The sequence below is a fragment of the Mauremys mutica genome, chromosome 6, assembly GCF_020497125.1.
Source record: "Mauremys mutica isolate MM-2020 ecotype Southern chromosome 6, ASM2049712v1, whole genome shotgun sequence".
Lineage (NCBI taxonomy): Eukaryota > Metazoa > Chordata > Testudines > Geoemydidae > Mauremys > Mauremys mutica.
Window position 1 is genome coordinate 80228824 of NC_059077.1, and position 20694 is coordinate 80249517.

Here is a 20694-nt window from a genome sequence, read left to right on the forward strand (position 1 = left end):
TGAGGCCTCTGGTCTTGTACAGGCAACGCAATCGTGTGATGGGGGGACATCTGACAGGTTCCCGATGAGGACCTCCTGTAGGGCGTAGGCTCTCAACCAGGCAACCAGGGGGTTTTCTCGAGGCGGGGCGGCAATCATGGCGACTGATTCCCCCCACTGGGACACCGTCTGGTCTATAGCTCTACTGGTGAATGGTGGCCCTCCATTGGTCTGGATCTCTTCGGGTGCCCCCCAGGCAGCAATTACCTGGAGAAGGACTACAGAAACAGCTGTAGATCGCCTGAGGGGAGAACACATTAGATACTGTTTTGCCCCCGGGAGGGGGCCAATGAGGTCCATCTGCCAGGTTTTACCCGGGCTAAAGTGCTCAGGGCTATAAGCACCATGAGCATAGACAGGATTGTTAGTGACTCGTGCTTGTTGGCAGCTCAGACACCCTTGGACAGCTTGGGTGCACTGCTGCCTACACACACTCGATGTTCGTCTCCCTCGGTCAGTCAACAGCTGATGTAGGGCACGGGCAGGCAGGTGCCCCCACTCTTTATGGAGCCAGGTGATGAAGGGATCGCTGCAAGAGATAATGTTAACCTGGAATGTGTTACATTTATATTCTTGGAGTTGTGGATCCAGGCTGGAATGAAGAGGGTTACTGTCAGACCTGTGTGAAGGACAATGGGTAACAAACCATGGCAGCTTGGACTGTGCTGCCAGTTGAGTAACCTGTGCCCATATTTCTTCATGAGCGGTGGGCCGTCCTTCTCCCACCAGGATGGACACGCAGTATCTTGAGTCCACTCCCAGGACCACATGTTTTCGGGCGGGCTGCCACAATGTGAGAGGCTGCCAACAGGACGCCTTCTGCTTCGGTCTTCTGAGCTGAGCTGGAAAAATCTAAGGGTTTAACTTTGAGGGTGTTACAGGTAGCACATAGCATTCCTGCTCGGGGAGAAGGCGATGTGCCCCCATCAGATACAATCCAAGGGGCATAGGCACTTAGTTGGCCAATAGCCCCCGGCTCAGTGGGAGCTGTGGTGGAGGAGGACTTAAGGGCCCAATGTCCAAATACCTCTTGGGCCTGGTAAACAAGTCGCTCCCAAGTAGCAGGGGCTCCCTGGAACTGGGGGGCCGGGGTGAAGGTGAGGTATGGGAGAAGCTCCACATGAGGCCTCTTTAGGGTGCCTGTGGCAGATTTACCCCATGGGAGAGCACACTGGACAGCAAGCATGGCGATGCCCACAGGCCCATCTGTGGGTATGGGTCTGTATTTCCAGGGTGTGGGGTTGAGCAATTCAGGCTTGTGGGGGGCACTGGCACCCGATAGGGTGACTGGTAGTGCATCGAGCACGGCTTTGGCCAGTTTAAAACGCCGTAGTTCCTGAACCCCAAGGAGGGGCGTGGGTCCCACTAGGGCCCGAAATGTTATTGGTGTGTGGTTTATGTGTGCATGAACCTTTACCTCTGAGCAGGGCTCTGTGCTATTGAGGCCTTGCACATAAATGGTGTGTCCTGTGGGAGTGTGAGGGATGTGAGGGGGTACAATGGACACCTGTGCCCCCGTGTCCAGCAAAAAGGGGATGACAAGACCCTTGTCAAAAACTAGCGGATAATAGGGACGGGGGTCCCCTGGCCGGGTGCTGGCCGCCGCCAAGCACCCGGCCGCTATTCGTTTTTTGGCTGGGAAGGTTTTGGGCGCTCTTCCCATCCCAGAGCTATGGCCAAGGCTCTTTGCTGCTCACTATTGAGCTTACGTACAACCTCCTTAGTGAGGCCCTTGTACAATAAGAACCCAAAGATTTTGCGTTCTGTAAATGAATGCTGTGAGTACTGAGACCTGGGTTGTGGACTGGCGTGTGGTGGGGGTGGACTGGCGTGTGGTGGGGGAGGACTGGCGTGCGGTGGGGGAGGACTGATGGGTAGAGCTTGGGCTGAGGGCCATCTTACTTTCTCGAGGGCTTCATAGAGTCGCCCAATGGGGCGCCTAGCATACCCCCTTAGCCACAGAACTGCCCCAGTGTCAGGGGTGGTACTGCTATCCATGGCTAAGTCAATGGCAGCTTCGGCTATGGGTATCTCAGTGGGATCAATAACATGCCTGAAGGCATTGACCTGGTTAATCTGGGCCTGAGTAAGTCCGAGAGGGTGTAGGGCAGGGGACCATAGCATGATGGACCCCCCTGCGATGGCACATCTCAGGGAAGGGATGTCCTTGACGCTTCCTCTGGGGACTTGGACCCCTTGAAGGGAGTGCTGTAAATGGAGGAAAGCCAGGGCTGGGGCAGTCAGGGGCCATGCGGTGTTAGATATCACCGGGCTCCCTGAGAGACCCCGGGACCAGCTACTGGTCCTGGCTAGTACTATGCCCTCTTCTCTATTTACTAGCTCCTGTCCATGTTCCAGGGCCAAGCGGCCTAGCCACAGTAGTGGTGGCTCATTGGCTTCCCTAGCAGTGTCTGAGATGAACTCCTTCATCTCTGCTTTGGAGCGGGGTCGGAGTTCTGTCACCTGTGTGGTGTTGCCCTGGTCATCAATCTTTATACGACTGATGGATACTGGCAGGGCTTCACCAGAGGTGACAGTGGGTGCAGGTTCATGGGCTTGGGCCTCTAGAGGGGCTGAAGGTAGGGCTGGGTATAGTGGGGTTTTCTTGAGGGGAGATGAGGCCTCTGGGCGGATATATGGGGGTGGTTTTTCAGGGGATTTATTGGGACTGGGCAGGCTAGGGGTCAGTGGTGGTCCCTCCTGGCTAGGCTGGCTAGTGGCCTCCTTGGCCGAGGTCATTAGGGCCCCATGGAAAACAGTTAGTTTATCAAGGGCCTGAGCCAGGATCTCATAGGTAACTGTGGCTACCTTTTGGGGCTTATATATGTCATGCCACAGTTTCTTGGGCTTTCGAATTTCATCCAGCTTCTGCACCAGTTCTGTTAATATCTGGTGGGTGGGGGACCCCTGCAAAATTCGAGGTTCAGGGGTGAGCTTAGATGGGGCCCCCCCGCAGGCTTTCATGACCCTTCCCACCTCTCTCCAGAGGCGGGTGGGATCTGAATCTGCGGCTGGCTCTCCTGCCTTAGTGCAGACTGGCCGGAGGCTGGAATCAGCAGGGCTGGCCCTGAATGTGGGGTGGCAGGTTAGGAGGCACCCCACATCAGTGAGCCCCAGGTGGGTGGTATACACCCTGGAGCTCTGGCCATTGCCAATAGTACAGACCCATTCTAGGGCCTCAGGCTGCTGTTTACTTTGCAGCAAGTGGTATTGTAGGTGGTTGGTCTGGTCTTCCTCTGTCCCAGAGGTCTTGGCCTCTTTCCAGGGACAGGGATGGCAGTAATTGTTACCCCAAGATCCTGTTCGTGACGCCATGTCCCTGCCAGCAGGTATATGGGATCTTGGGGAGCAATTACCACACGGGTGGGGTGCAAAATAAACTTTATTAAAGGAAAAAGGGAGTGGTGAGAATTTAACAATGAAATACGATGGAATGGGGGGGAGCAATTACCACACGGGTGGGGTGCAAAATAAACTTTATTAAAGGAAAAAGGGAGTGGTGAGAATTTAACAATGAAATACGATGGAATGGGGTGTATAGGGTGTTTACAATAGACAATGATGGTGTGGGGGGGGTTCTTATTGAACAGTGTAGGAAGTTCTAACAGTGGGGTACAGTAAGTGGGGTTTAGCACAATGGGATACAGTACAGTTAATAAGCAACTCAACTTTATATAGGAACAGCTCTAGATACAATGTGGAATGTAAAACATACCAAAAGGAAATGCAAAATAAAATAGTAGCTTCTATATAGAATGGTCAACAATCTTAGATAGAATGTATCAAGTGGTAGGTGGCCTTATACACAATGTAACACAATAGTATTAATGCAAATACAAAGTATAACAGAAAGGTGGAAGTAATATGTGAATCACAGTGCAATAATACAATATGGGTGATAAGTGAAATTATGCAGTGTAGACTTAATTTGTGAGGCTGTGATAGCAAGAGTGTACCCAAAGGCTGGGTCAAGAAACAGGAGGCGGGGGGGAAATTCAGATGGTGATGCAGACACAGGGGAAAAAAGCAGCAAGGGGTTTGGGAAGTTCAGAGGTGATGCAGACACAGGGGAAAAAAGCAGCAAGGGATTTGGGAAGTTCAGAGGTTGATGCAGACACAGGGGAAAAAAGCAGCAAGGGATTTGGGAAGTTCAGAGGTTGATGCAGGCACAGGGGAAAAAAGCAGCAAGGGGTTTGGGAAGTTCAGAGGGGAAGATTGGAACAGCAAGAACCTTATCTATCCTCTAACTTAATCAAACTTATATAAAATGACAAGCAGCTTCTACAAAGTAACAAAACAGGTACAGAATACAATCAGGCAATGACTTTTAAAATCTATCTTAACCAATGACTAGGCAAAACAACAAATATCACAATTCTAAGCAAACTGCAACAAGCAGCTATATGGAGCAACAAAACCATGAACTATAGCAAGGCAGGTGAGACTTACAAGCTTTACAATCTTAACAAACTATGACTTATTAAACTAAAGAAACAAATCTATGGTGCACCTTATGCTATGGGGAAGTTACAGAGGGCAGAGTGGTATGTGCCCAGAATACAGCTCCCAAGGCAGCCCCCAAGGAAGCCAAGGGAGGTGGCTGCAGCAGTGGATACAGCTGAAAACAGTGAGTCCAGGGCAAAGCCCACAGGAGCAGAGCTTAGCAGCAGCACCAACTTACTTTCAGTGGCAGAGTCAGTGCCACGGGGTTTAAGAGAGGGGTTTTGAAACACAGACCAAGGTTTAGCTTGAGTCTGTGTGCTGGGGAGACAGAGCCAGCAGCCAGGATGGGGGGGGGGGTAAGAGAGGTTTTAGGACACAGACCAAGGTTTAGCTTGAGTCTGTGTGCTGGGGAGACAGAGCCAGCAGCCAGGATGGGGGGGGGGGGTAAGAGAGTTTTTAGGACACAGACCAAGGTTTAGCTTGAGTCTGTGTGCTGGGGAGACGGAGACAGAGCCAGCAGCCAGGATGGGGGGGGGGGGTAAGAGAGGTTTTAGGACACAGACCAAGGTTTAGCTTGAGTCTGTGTGCTGGGGAGACAGAGCCAGCAGCTAAAATAATAAAATAAAAGTACAGAAAGTTTCACAGAGGGATTCTTACCATCCCCCAAGGCAGCAACAGAGGCAGAAGCAGCAAGAACATCAGAAGGCTCGGTACAGTCTTGATAATCAGGAGATCTCTCAGGCAGCAATTCGTTCTTCGTGGGAGGGGGTTCAAAAAACGGGGGTACGCTCAAAAATAAAACGAGAGCGGAGAAAGGACCCCCAGAACCCCTGGCTGATCAGACCAGGCAATGCAAGAACCTTTCTGAAGTCTGTTCAAAAGATGTCTGTTTATAAAGGCAAACCCTGGCAGCTTCCCGCCAGTAACTCTGATTGGTTCCCCTTCTCACAGGGAGGAGAGCAAGCAGGGAAAAACTGCAGGTAGCCACAGAGGCATGTTTGGACTAGTCCTGAGCCCAGAGGTATGACTCATGCCCAGGATCTTAAAAACACAATAGTCTTGCAGCTCTGGATAGAGCCTACCCTACACCAAACCCAGGTTTTAACAAGGTGATAACAGGACTAACCCTTTGAACAGGGCAGTGGTCCCACTTAGCAAGTGGCCATCCCTTTGAGAAGGGCAATGGCTTTTGTTAAACAACTTAAGGGGCCCTCCCTTTGAGAAGGGCAGAGGCCTTGGTAACAACTTAACAGCCAGGAAGGGGCGGCCACAGAGGAGAACAAGAACAAAATGGAGTAAGGGGACAGCTTTAAGAAACAAAATGGAGCTGTAACAGACACCGTGCATGTGTTTTCTGCACATAACAACTGCATTGCACCACTGGCAGCTATGTTTATATGATTTAAAACCTCTCTATCTTTTTTAAAATTAGAAGACAAAGTAAAAAACAACTACCCCAAGTACAGACCATTGCAAGAGAAACCCTCTTTGCCAGATTCTGCCTTCATACTAGTTAATGACTCCAATGTTATCCACATTGGGAATGAGGGAAGGGGACTTAAGAGCTAACTACTCCCCAGTAGGCAATATGTAGTAGTGGCATATATTGTGGGGCTTGTGGATAATTTAAATGAGAGAGAGATGTTTGAGCACCCTAATTGTATATTCAAGCTATCAGTTGGCTTAAATGAGAAAAACAGCCTCCTCCTCCTCTAAGGGAAAAAGGCTATCCAGGAAGAAGAGTCTTATGATTAATGCACTTTGCTTGGGAGGCACTTACATCCTACTGAGATGAGTGCCAAAGGAAAGCCAACAAATAAGTGACTGATGCACGTCTGAATCCAAATAATGCTAACAGGCCAAAGTCAGAGACATACCTGTGGTTGTCATTGTGACAGACTATGGCCTGGAAGTTCAATAGCAGCAGCATCTGGTCTCTAAGCCAAAACAACGCAAATTTCACAGTGAAATTTCTGCTAGTGAACCCTAAAGTCTTAGGGTTTACTTGATTTTTTTTTTCCTGTTTTCAGGGGTGAAAGTAACTTAAAGGACTTACCGGTACACCGGAGTCCTGAGCGCGGGGGTGGGGTGGCCTCAACCGGAAGAGGCGGGGCCTTTAAATTAAGATTTAAAGGCCCAGTGCTCCAGCTGAGACTGGGAGCTCCAGGGCCTTTAAATCACCCCCGGAGCTCCCAGCTACACAGGCAGCTGGGAGCCCCGGGGCCCAGGGGCAATTTAAAGGGCCCAGGGGACCAGCCGCCGATACCTCAGCGGAGCTCCAGGCCCTTTAAAGCACTGCCCGAGCCCCACTGCCCGAGCCCCGGGGTAGCAGCGGCAGGGCTCCGGCAGTGATTTAAAGGGCCTGGGGCTCCCTGCAGCGGCCGGAACCCCAGGCCTTTTAAATCACCCCCACAGACCTGCCGCTGCTACCCCAGGGCTCCAGCAGCGGGGCTCGGGAGGTGATTTAAAGGGCCAGGGGTGCTGGCCACTGCAGGGAGCCCTGGGCCCTTTAAATCGCCAGCCTGGGGAAGCCTACTGGCTCTTGCCGGTACGCTGAACCAGACTGTGCCGGCTTATTTTCCCTTCTGCCTGTTTTTCAAGTGTTACATATTCTATTACTGTAATTTCTAACTGAGGTAGACTAACACAGCTGTGTTCTTTGCTGACGCCTAGTGGCCTTATGCAGAACAACAAGATGGAAGAGTTTAAATAACTGATGTTTCTTAATAAAACATTTTTGCATAGGCTTCTGGACATAGTTTCTGATTCAGCTACACTGAGTTTCACATGTGCCTCATCTATTAGTCTGTAAGAACTAGTTCATATAAACAGAATTATAGTTTTAGGGATCATGGTGATATAATACAAGCCCTAGGGAGACAAACCAACCACCAAAACATACTCCAGTAACTCAGATTTATAAAGCCAATTTTCCAAAGATGCCTGACCTAGCTTCTAAAATTATACCTACTAGCTGTTTCCATTATCTGCATGCCTGTTAACCACATTTGCACATGCATATCAGTTTTCGCATGTGCAGTTGGGTACCTTGTTACTCAGTTTATTTGCTTAAGCACAAAACTGTATTGCCCAAATATTTGCATGTGCAATTGTGCTCTTATGAAATTGGAGGCAAATTTTGGTTTAAAATACTTTGTGAAACCTAGGCCTATTGACATTTTAGAATGGGGGAAGGCAAAGAAACTGGAAGTCTTAGTGATTAGTTTGGATTATTCAAGGATGACAGAAAGCCTTTCAAGACAAGATAATTGGTTCATGGGTTTCCCAGATCACTGTTTTGTGGCCTTTGTGAAATGAGTTTGATAGCCTCAGTGACATTTGTAGCAAAACAAAGTCCACATTTTAGACACAATAATTAGAACTACATTGATCCTTGTTTAGCAGAGAGGCCCAATATGGAAAGACTATGAAGATCTAACCACTTTCTCACCCCTGCAGTTGGTACCCCCAGGATATTATTGAAGCTACATTAGCAGGACAGTGTGAGGAAGCTTACACTGCTGACTCCTACACTGTACATGTTCTGGAGATAAATAGATTTAATCTCTTCACCTCTCTAATTCAGTAACTCTTTGAATTCAATCTTCAGAACCAAATTGAGCATAACCAAAGAGCCAATTTGGTTTTCACCTCCCTCATTAGTGAAATGCAATTCCAAACTAACCAACATATTCAGAACACCAAGCTGGTATATGGAATAAGTTCCTAGAGAAGATGTTTTTAATCTGCAGTGTAAATTTAACACTAGTGGGATCTATGATGCCACCATCATGATCATGAGAAACTAGCATATTTGTCAACAGTGATTTCTAGGTAGAATTTTAGAAGCAACATTCATGACTCTACATCCAGCACATTTGAGCATGAGCATATCTCCACTGAATTTATAAGGGAATCCAGGATGCAAACTTCAGGGAAAATCAGGTCTCATGGAGGACTAAGGTCTCAGAAAGAACATATATTAAAATTAAATAATTATTTGGAAAACTTTACAGTCTGGAAATCTATGCAATGCTACTTCATAGTGATTTTTTTTTTGGGTACATTAGCCCTCTATTGTTCTGTGCTGATTTTTCTGGCTAAACATTAACATGCTTTTGATTTGTCCATTCAGTTCCCATTTATGAGATATGGGAGACAGGCCAGTATGAGATCTTTACCGAACTGAAGACTCCCTAGAAGTGGAAGAGATAATTATGAATGGAAAAATTAATCCAGGCTTCATGAAGTGGGTTAAACAATGAAAAACAAGTGGGTTGTTGTAGGCAATGTCACACACACCAGTCTGAAATAAATTGAGCAGTTAGATCATGACAAAGATAGTAATAATCTCCAATAAAGATATGTACTGCAAGCTGTCTGTACATCTATCATCATTTGAAGATTATCCAACAAAGGTAAACTGTAAATTAACACATAGCATCTTTGGTAAAGAAGTTGAGATGCCTTCTGGATGAAATGTGACCTACATAAGAGAATACATTCATCTAAAACCTAAGTGTTTATTTCATTTTGTTACATTACGTTTTATCCCTAGAAGAAGATATGCATTGCTTGGAGAATGCTGTCAGAGCCAAGATATAAAGTCATCCAAATGTGGAGGACATTATTATATATCTATTTTGGGTTAATGAATTCTGATACTAGATTTGCATGAAAGCTGCTCTCTGTTTCTCAAAAAGAACAGGAGTACTTGTGGCACCTTAAAGACTAACAAATTTATTTTAGCATGAGCTTTCGTGAGCTGCAGCTCACTTCTTCGGATGCATAGAATGGAACACACAGACAGGAGATATTTATACATACAGAGAACATGAAAAGGTGGAAGTATGCATACCAACAGGAAGAGTCTAATCAATTGAGATGAACTATCATCAGCAGGAGGAAAAAAAACTTTTTGAAGTGATAATTAAGATGGCCCATAGAAGGTGTGAGGAGAACTTAACATAGGGAAATAGATTCAATTAGTGTAATGACCCAACCATTCCCAGTCTCTGTTTAGGCCACAGTTAATTGTATCTAGTTTGCATATTAATTCAAGTTCAGCAGTTTCTCTTTGGAGTCTGTTTTTGAAGTTTTTTTGTTGCAAAATTGCCACCTTCAAGTCTGTCACTGAGTGGTTAGAGAGGTTGAAGTGTTCTCCCACTGGTTTTTGAATGTTATGATTCCTGATGTCAGATTTGTGTCCATTTATTCTTTTGCGTAGAGACTGTCCGGTTTGGCCAATGTACATGGCAGAGGGGCATTGCTGGCACATGATGGCATATATCACGTTGGTAGATGTGCAGGTGTACGAGCCCCTGATGGCGTGTCTGATGTGATTAGGTCCTATGATGGTGTCACTTGAATGGATATGTGGACAGAGCTGGCATCGGGCTTTGTTGCAAGGATAGGTTCCTGGGTTAGTGTTTATGTTGTATGGTGTGCGGTTGCTGGTGAGTATTTGCTTCAGGTTTCCTCCTGCTGACAATAGCTCATCTCAATTGATTAGACTCTTCCTGTTGGTATGCATACTTCCACCTTTTCATGTTCTCTGTATGTATAAATATCTCCTGTCTGTGTGTTCCATTCTATGCATCCGAAGAAGTGAGCTGCAGCTCACAAAAGCTCATGGTAAAATCAATTTGTTAGTCTTTAAGGTGCCACAAGTACTCCTGTTCTTTTTGCGGATACAGACTAACACGGCTGCTACTCTGAAAGCTCTCTGTTTCTGTAATCTTGTGTCCACTGAGCTTCATGGTTGAACCCATACAGCATTTTGGTTTTGCAAAGAACTGGTGAGCTCCCATCAACTGTCACATACTTGTCTGAGATCTGAATTGGGGACCAGCAGACATCTTTGAATATAGTAGTTCCTTTGACTCTGGGTGTAAGAGACTGGGGCTTAGGCAGTCTTGCCTCCTGATCACAGCTGGGCTGGGGTCCACACATCAGGGATGGTAGTCGGTGAGCAAGGATCAGAGGAATTGCTAGAGTTGTGTTCAGTAAGCAAGAGTTGGGGTCAAAAATCAGGCTGGAGTTGGATACTGGTGATCAGAGATGTACCAGGCCACAATCAGGGGACAAGAGTCAGGCTGGGGTCAAAGACCAGAGATCAAAAACAAGGTGATGTCTTAAGTTGTAGTGGGCCAGAAGTCTGTGTGGTTGCCCAGACAACTTCCTGGGGTACCCTACAGGGTTAAATAGGGTGCTTGGGCAATTAGAGGGCTGTAGAATACTATCACTCTGGCTCCCCTTGGGTGGTACTTCCTGCGGTGCTTACTTTCCACAGTGCTCCCTGGGTGAGGCTCTGCATGGCCTTCTGGTAGCACAGTGGGAACGTCAGCCATCACAGGCTCTGCAGATTTGGGTTCTAGTCCATGGAGCCTTACACTGGGTAGTCAACGTAAGCACCAGATGTCCATGAAGGTGGAATGGCCTGAGAGATATCTTATATCTAACTCCTAGAACTTCCATTTTCAGATTTTGTTAGCACATTGCACTTACAGCATTTTCATCTATGGATCTTAAAGCATTTTACAAGCCCGGGGAAGCATTATTAGTCCCATTTTTACAGATAATGAAACAGAGAAGTCAAGTCAAGAATTCCCAGTTCTTCTCCCAGTGTGGGTTATATGCCAATAGAGAGAGAGATTCTTGTAGGTGCTTTCCCTCCCATTGGCTATTGTGAATGAAATGGGAGATAAACTGATCACAATATCTGGGTCAACTACAGCAATTCCTTACATGGCAGAGTAGTGTGTGTGATCCAGGAACTTCTTGATGCCAACTCGCAGAGGACACACGGGATTCACAGAGGGATCCCCTGGTTCATACATATATGCATAATAATCCATCAAAGATGGCATGTGATGTCTCTAACAAAAGCCAGTAGCCCATTGGTTGTCAATCTTTGCGAAAGGTACACATGGATAATATTTAAGGAATTACTTATTTATCCTGAAAAGTATGTTCATAAGATTTTGGGATTAAAGCAGGTCACCAGGAGGGAACATACTGTAGGAAGGCTCCTTTCAGTCAGGGTGATCATAGATTCTTCTCTTTCTATTTGGTCATGCATGTTTCAGACATTGTATGTCTCACAATGGATGCCTGTTTGCATACTTAGTTAATCAAGAGATTGTGAAATCTTCAAGAGAGGAAGTTTATAGGAAAAAAACAGCAGAAGGGGATCCCGTTTATGACTAAAGACAATGGATTGTTGGTTTACATATGGGGGTGCAAAGATACTCCCTGAATCCTTCTCTGAGGAGGAATGCCAAAGAGATGTTTGTCTTATGAACAGAGGGTCACAGCCGATCTGGCTGTAAAATGCGGCAGGACTTTGGGTGAGTTGCTCTATATGACAGGAAAGTATGTAGTGAAGTAAGTCTAGGCTCTAGAATGTGTGATATGATTTTATTTTGCATGTAACCATTTGTTTTCAATACTTCTACTTGCTGTCACTTGAATCACTATACTTTGTTAGATAAACTTTTACATGTTTTCACAATAAACATATCCAAGTGCTGTGTGTTAAGTGGAGTGGTGATCTGAGGTGTAACTGATAAGCTGGGGTGTACTGCTTCTTTGGAAGAAGTGAATCTGTGACTACTGTGAAGCCTAGTCTATGCTAGGAAAATAAGTTTTTGTTCTTTTGTTTTTTATACCCCTGAGCGACACAGTTAAACTGACCTAACCCCTGGTGTCAATAGCACTAGGTCAGTGGGAGAATACTCCCATCAACCTAGCTGCCACCTCTCAGGGAAGTGGAGTACCTACAACAGGAGAAGCCCTCCCATCAGCGTAGGTAGTCTTTACTGAAGTGCTGCAGTGGGGCAGCTGCACCACTGAAGCATTTTAAGTGTAGACAAACCCTGAGCATCCAGTAGAACAGAGGCTGGACTCGCCAGGAAGATGCTCAGAGGGCTTGGGGTGTGCCTATCGCTAACCTGTCAAGAAAAAGTAGGGTCTTTGTAAGCCTAGAGAGGAGTGCCTGTGCTGCCCAAGGCCAGTGGAGTCAAAGAGCTGACCCATGGCAGGCACAGACAAGGCTTCCTCACACTAAGGGCAGGTGGTATTGAGGTGCCTCACAAACCCCTGGTAAGCACCACACTATTAGAGAGAGGTGGAGACAAACCATTCTCAAACAAGGGAAACAACTATGGAACGTCTTCCAGAGGAGATCAGTCAAATCCAGAGTTTAACTATATTTAGGAAATATTGCAAAACCTTCCTCATAGAGAAAGCCTTTCCACCAGAAGAGATGCTCACAATAAGAACATCCCCCTCTATTCCCACACCCCTACTAGCCTCCCCTAAAACAAAGCAAAACCCTACCACAAGCAGAGTTTTGACCCCAAAAAGGGAAAGATGCCAGAGACTCCATGAGGTCCACTAGAGACTTCACTATTGGTGTTGATTTTGTACGGAAGGCAACAGGAAAGTATGTATTTCAGTTGTCTTTAATGCAAGAATATTTGCCTTTTGGGTAAAAAAAGAAATGATAGTCTAGTTTTGCTTTTCACTTCATCTCCCTCTTTTACCTGTCCAGTTCCTCTCCTCCCTTGTTGCCAGGACATTCTGTTCCCCTGAACATACATCCTTGCCACTTAGTTCTTGTTCCTCATAGACATTCCTCTCCCTTTCATTGCTAGATGCTCCAGACCCCATATCTTTACTAGTAGAAGCAGCAGGAAAATGAGGAGAGCTAGCATCATGTGACCATCTTTCTACAAAACTAGTAAGTACTCCATGGACCACACTATGGGAACCACTAAGTTCAGTGATATCCCCCTTGTTAGTAAGAAATGTTGTGTTGGTATTGTTTAAAGGTGTTAAACTAGCTGTTTTAATAGTGTGTGTAAGGTAAAGGTTTTGTAAATCACTGGTTTTAATGAAATCCAATATGGAGTATATCATCTGTGACTCTCGGACTCCATCTCTGTAAGCAGACTTGTTTACTGTTAAGGACACTGGATTTCCCTGGCTCAAACTGGACTGAACCAGTTTTTCCTGCCAAAACCAGCCCAACATTCTATTCCCTCAGAACTTTTCCCTCCAAGAAGTCTATATAAGAGCCTATTCAGTGCCTGTGTGGGGCTGTCCATTCCAGCGGCAGCACATGCACCGTCGGATCTTCCTACAGCTCCAGAGCTAGAGAGAAGAGTACCATCTATCCTGCAGCAAGATTGAGGAAGGAGAGGCCTGTCATCACTATCCCTGCCACAGCAAACTGAATCCATTTTACTTGTGGAGGGTCCTGCTTTCCTGGTGCCCAGAGGGTCTCCCCTCCTGCAAAGTCCAACCATCATCGGGACTCCCCAGTAGTCCTCCTCGAAGGCTCTAAATCAGCCGGAGAGTAGAAGGTCCTGGGCTTCGCACCTGCACGCTGTGTCCACTGCACCTAAATCATAGGAAAGGTTTCTGTATTGGGGTTTCTTTTACTATTTTTCTAAATGCCAAGGAAGGTTTTGTGGGTCTGAGCTTCAAGCTCCTAAAGCCAGTCACTGAATCACTGTATGGTTAAGTTTATGTTTCTTCCCCCCCATTTTTCCCAGCTTTTTGTACTTTTGTACAATTATTTGCACCATATTACCTTGTCTCTCTTTATTTTTATTATATCACACAGGGAGGGAGGGACACCCTTATTGTAAGCTAAATCCACCGGTGACAGACACGGAAGTGAGCTGAGTCAGCTCTTCTGAGAAAAGGGGCTTTCCTTATCTATCTTTCCCCCTACCATTTTTCTAGTATTTTCTCTCCCCTTGGGGTAACACCCTGGTCACTCAGTGAGTCACTAACAGAGCTGAAAATATATGTCAGGACCCCCCCAACAACCAGCTTTCAGAATTCCACTAAACCACAGGTGGTCCCTACATCAATGAATTAGATTTCACCGTTTAAGTCTTAACTAGAGTAAAGTTTGTTAAATTTTTGGTGTAAATGTGGCAAAGGCAATGGGGCATGAAGAGAATACAACAACAGAGGAAAGGGCTAGTTAAGATGGAACATTAAGGCTGCAATGCTTGATCCTTCACACCCTAGCTAATAAGCTAGATCTAAGGCTTAGTAGTATTTCCACTTTGCTCTAGCAGTGTCTCAGTGTCTCTATTCCTCCACACCATTAGGTGACCTGCAGGCTGTGCAGCAACGAAGTCAGAAGCAATCTAAAGTCTAGTGTCAGTTACACCACCCAATAAAATGGAAACAGCACACATAAATGTGGGGATTCTATTGTGCAGCATCACACAGTGACAAAGGGAGAGTCAACTAGTATTATCAGCTCTTAGGAGAAGAGGGAAAGAGCTGTGCAACAGTAAAAGAGCCATTGAAGAAGAAAAGGATGCTTAAATGTGAAAGGCCATTAATAAAACTGCAAACACCACAGAAGTCCTAGGCAGGAGACTTGAGGCTCATGGTTTCTTCAGTGGGAGTTTGTCTTCCTCTCCATCTACAGGGCTGCTTCAGACCCTTCTGCCCAGGTCCCTTAGAGCTACAATCATTGATGCCATTTTCTGGGTCTGCTCTGCCATTACTGGTACTCCTTTTCCACAGCCACAGTTCGTACTGTGAAAGCATCCCTGCTGCATACAGAAAGTGCCAGGCATTCTACTCCAGTCTCTCTGAATTCTTAGGTCTACCAAGAAGTGGGGCAAGATACCCTACACATACAGTTCTATACTGTATAGCATCAATGTAAGTTGCTCCAGCCACACCATGAAGCAACCTGGCAGAGACCAAATTACTAGAACTATATGGAAAAAAACACCTCAACCCCTACTCTTGCCATTTTCCTGGAGGTGGTGAGGCTTCAGTCTCAAAACAGCATCTCCTGAGGAAAACAGAAAACTTAACAGGTCCCGAGATGTAGGAGAATATTAAATGGGGCCACAATTCTTGTTGGACTCACCACAGCCCTAGAGTGGGAGAACAACCTCCATCCCTCAACACCACCAGCCGGCACATGCAGCCCTTGTGGAGGAGTGATGGATAATAGAGCTAGTTGAGATCTCCACCCTGCAGAAATTTTTTTTTATCAAAGAAGTTTAAAGAGAAAGTTTTCAACCAATTCTAATGAATATTTCGGGACTCAGCTTATGGGCTAGTATTATTGAAAAACATACCTCAGTATCATTCTTAACAACACAGTCATCTTTCATGACTACCTCAAGAAAGTAGCCCCCGAAGTGAAGACTTGCATGAACATTGTCTAAAAGTTAGCAAGAACAAGCTTGGGGTCAACTGCCCCAGTGCTACAAATATCAGCCTTGGCCCTGGCACTTTCAGTTGCAGAGTGCTGTGCACCAGTATAGACAAGAATCTACCATATCTGTGAATAGGCAGCAGAATCAGACTGTGCAAATTGTGAACCAGGGTGTGCCTGGGGCAGCCCTCACAGGAAATGCCAAGGTCAGGGCAGGCTGCAAAAGGGAGAGCAGATATCCACCAGTCTGGGGAGTAACACTGAAGTTATTCTCCTCAACCAGTCACAAACTGTGCTTCTGATTCCCCAAACTGGTTATCGAGAAGGAAAAAAAGAAACCACACAACCCCCTTTTTGCATTCCAGTTCTCTGGCTCCCAATCAGCACCTAGATCCAGTACAGTGAGAAGTTATTTTAAAACTCTACTCACATATACAAAATGTTCTTCTGACCTGAAAGGGTCAGCCACGTTACCAGATCAGTATAGGTTTGGATCTTACCCAAAATACCACACTGCCAGCCAATCCTTTAGTGTCTAAAATTAAAGGTTTATTATAAAGAAAAAAGAAAGAACAAGAAGAGAGATGTTAAATGGTAAAACAGTCACATACATACAAAGACTTCAAAATCTGTATATCAGGTTCCTAGCAGTATTGGTGAGTTTTCTGGCTTGAAAGTCCCTCTGGAACACATGCACAGCTTGGATGGGTCATTCCATCCTTTGTTCAGAGCTTCAGTTTGTAGCAAAGTTCCTCCAGAGGTAAGAAGCAGGATTGAAGACAAAATGGAGAAGGTACTGCTGCTTTGTATAGTCTTTTGCCATGTGGCCTGTGCTCTCTTTGTTTCAAACAGAAGCTGCCCAGCACATGGCTTGGAAGCCTTTTCTGTCCATAGGCATACCCAGGGATGCCTTGCTGAGTCATGAGGTGTATCCTCTGCCTTCTCTCAATGGGTCAATTGTATAGCTGATTGTCCTTACTGGACCATCAAACAGGCTAGGCAGTGCTGCTGCCAAACTGTCTGGTGGTGTCACCCAGAAGCATACCACAAGTTTTGTAATACAGACATACAAACGTATCTATAATTCATAATACAAAAGTGATCCAAACATATAAATGAGATTATCATATTTGGCAAATCAACATTTTTGCAGATATCTTTTACATGGCCTATGTGGCACAACTCATTGCCATTTTACAATATTAACATTCATAATATCCTCAGGTGTCCCCCAGATTCCATGCAGCATTACACAAATCATCACAGAAACTTTAAAACTAACACCTTTACTGTGGCTTTCTGTATTAGCAAACATTGAACCTCCAGCTATTCATCAAAATATAGCCACAGCATGAGAGCTTAAATGTGCTGAAGACTACCCAAACTTCCCATCTAGCGGTTCTGGACAATATACCTCAATAATGCCTGAAATTGTGAAAGGCACTACAGACCACATGGAACCACTTCATGTCCCTGGATCCAGCCAGGGAATGGCAAACAAGCACATTATCATAGAATCTCAGGGTTGGAAGGGACCTCAGGAGGTCATCTAGTCCAACCCCCTACTCAAAGCAGGACCAATCCCCAACTTAATTATCCCAGCCAGGGCTTTGTCAAGCCTGATCTTAAAAACCTCTAAGGATGGAGATTCCACCACCTCCCTAGGTAACCCATTCCAGTGCTTCACCATCCTCCTAATGAAAAAGTTTTTCCTAATATCCAACCTAAACCTGCCCCACTGCAACTTGAGACCATTACTCCTTGTTCTGTCATCTGGTTCCACTGAGAACAGTCTAAATCCATCCTCTTTGGAACCCCCTTTCAAGTAGTTGAAGGGGGAGGGATAGCTCAGTGGTTTGAGCATTGGCCTGCTAAACCCAGGGATGTGAGTTCAATCCTTGAGGAGGCCACTTAGGGATCTGGGGCAAAAATTGGTCCTGCTAGTGAAGGCAGGGGGCTGGACTCAATGACCTTTGGGAATGGATTCTTCCATCTAAGATGTGAGAGAAGCTTCTAAAGCAATCAGATAGAAGTATCATCTCTGTGACACAGAACAAAGTCAGATGTCATTCCACCTTTCCAACCTAAAATGCAGAGCTGACCAAAAGCTGGTTTATTTTAAAAACCTGTTTGCCCTTTAATTAATGGAATAGTGACCTAAAAGCTGGGAAAAGATCTATATGATCATTATTTACTAAATCTGATTTAAGAAGTATAAGTAGGAAGGTCATGTTGTTGCCTTTAAAAAGACATTCCTGTGAAGTACTGTTAGGCATGGCAAACAGTGCTGCTGGAAGAGATGCTGAAAAATGATGCCGCTGGAAATACTGTGCAGAGTAGAGGAAAAATGCTCTCCCCTCCTTCCTGCCCCCTTTCCTCTAACATCAGTCCTGTAATACCTGGCAGTGCCTAAAAATGTAATTGCTGCTGGGAAGATTTGTTTGTGCTGGGAACCTGAGTCATAACTGTTCAGTCAGTGTTCTTTCAGAGAGCTTGCTAAGAACGGGGAGGCGGGGGGAAGAGTGGAGTGCTGTATCAAGTATTGTCAGCTCAGAAGTAGAGTCATCTTACTGGAGCACTAATGCATATATTACAATTTCAGGAATCAGTCAAGAGGAAAGTAGGTGTTTGCTGGAAGCCACCCAAGATCCAGTAAACTCACACTGTGCTCTGCTGGCGTTCATTACTAAGGAAGGTTTTCAGTAAATATGAACAACACATTCAATTTAATAAAAAGGTTAGTCAACACAATGACTAATGGTGAGCAAATTTCAGTGCATAAAGATGAAGCTATATTTTTGTGAGAGGAGTATAGGTAGAAAGGACCAAATGTTCCAAGGGAATCGTGATGGGATGCAGAGTCCCTCACTTCCATGCCACAGCCCTGATTTAATCCCAAACTCACAGTGAATGGCAATCAACAGTTGTTAATAATTTGACAGGCTTTCTGGCGGCCTACGTGAAATGAGTTCATTCATCTCTATCCATTCGCAGGTAATTGTATTACAAGAGACACCATGACAACTGGCACCATTTGTTGAGACACATCAGCACAGAGGTGCAAGCTGTGAGTTTTTTTCTTTACAGGACCCTCAAGCAAAACACCACAGTATTTAGAGAAAAAGAATGCTCACTAGTCATGTTTTTATATTACAAAAAAATCATTTTAGGATGAACTATCCCACACTCCAAATAAGACATCACCCTACCCTGTTATCTTTTTCTGTACCTTCTCGTGGCAGGATTAGAAGTTATTTTCACTTTCCATTTTTCTTGCAAATTTTTGTTTTTGTTTGTTTGTTTTAATTTCTCTGGCAGAAAGCGGATTGCTGAAAGGAGATGAAAAGATGTCACCTTTAAGTCTGAAAGAGGGAGGTAAAATCATAGCCTGGCTGGTGGGGACCTAAAACTCGATGGGTCACAGCCTGGGACGTATTGAGTATATGCAACTTCTATTGGCGTCAAATGCTAGTAAGCAGGTGCTCAGCACCTTTGACCAGCAGGGATTTGTTCTCCCAGGTCACAACCAAGGCTAGGGGGAAAAAAATGGAACCAATTGAGAATCCCAGGATTTTATTCCCTCGTGCCAGGTAAGTTAAATTTTTGTAGAAAATTTTAACTGAAGAATTAATTTATAATTAGGGACTTGGTCCAAGCTGTGGAATCAACTATGGGTTATCATCCCATGTTTTTTAGTTAAGAAAAATGGTCAATCTCTTTGCTGACTGCCTTTTAGTAGTTTGTGTAACAGTCTCTCCACTGGATGGCAGAAGAATCCCACTGTTAATTTCAGTCATTTGTTTAAGTCTTACAAAGGAAGATATGCATGAAATAACAGATTGCATATAAAATGTTGTGTACTTTATTTCTGCATGAATGCAAATGGATACTAATGTCACTCAAACAAAGCAGGTAAATCCAGAGTATAAATCCAGAATATAACTCCTACCTTATTTAGATTTTTTTTTTTTAAAAAGAGCACCTGTCACTGGCAATGATATTGAGGGGAAGGGGGTTTGAAGGAAAGAGCAGCTAAACAGTAAAATGTGTTGTTCCATGGAACATCCAAAAAATTCCAATATCTACAGTGTTATGTTACACTCAAATGGACCTATTATCCTCAGCGCTACGTAACTTCAAGAGAGACAGTATTATGTATTATGTGAATTGTGCTAGTGCCTGTGAAGGGATTCATTCATTGCAGAATCACCTCCTCATGGCCAGGCATGAAGTCACAGCCATCTCCCCATATGGTGCCCCTGCTGCTCTCTTGCTGCAGTGGGTCTCTTCCCGCAACTTGGTCCTAGGGCCAGGTCACATTTTAGTACATCCCTTCCAGGGTAACAGAGTGCAACCAAGCTATAGTCCAGTGACCTTGCAGCAGGTCTTTCATTGGTCTCTGGGCTCCAAGGTCCTTATACCCCGTACCTCAGGGGATTTCCCCCACCCTTCCTTGGTGGCTGATAGGGGAACACAGACTCTCCCTTTCCTCTGGGTTCTGTGCAGGAACCCTCTAACTAACAGCCAAAGTCCACTCCCTCAGACTCCTTGCTTCCTCCCTGGACTCTTTTCTGTCCCCCCTAAGAATGACTACAGACTCTATCCCTACAACCCCTTTTTGCTACAAACTTCCTGGCTTTATAATCACCATCGGGCCGGTGTGGGGTACACAATCCATCACAGTACCTAGAGGCAGGGGCGGCTCTAGTAATTTCGCCGCCCCAAGCAGGGCGGCACGCCGTGCGGGGAGCTCTGGCGGTCGACGGTCCCGTGGCTCCAGTGGACCTCCCGCAGACGTGCCTGCGGAGGTTCTGCTGCTTCCGCGGCTCGGGTGGACCTCCCACAGGTACGTCTGCGGATGCTCCACCGGAGCCGCGGGACCAGCGCACCCTCCGCAGTCATGCCTGCGGGAGGTCCACTTGTCCCGCGGCTCCAGTGGACCTCCCGCAGGCATGACTGCGGAAGGTCCGCCGGAGCCGCCTGCCGCCCTGCCGGCAAAATGCCGC

The 20694-nt window shown here is 45.8% G+C and overlaps 1 long non-coding RNA gene across 1 annotated transcript; it reads left to right on the forward strand.

The window, feature by feature from the left end:
• The first annotated feature begins 18011 nt into the window (after nucleotides 1-18011).
• On the forward strand, nucleotides 18012-19251 carry LOC123373349. The gene is made up of 3 exons (XR_006580677.1): nucleotides 18012-18425; nucleotides 18683-18755; nucleotides 19007-19251. It is a non-coding gene; the product is annotated as an uncharacterized LOC123373349 (long non-coding RNA).
• The last annotated feature ends 1443 nt before the right edge of the window (nucleotides 19252-20694 follow it).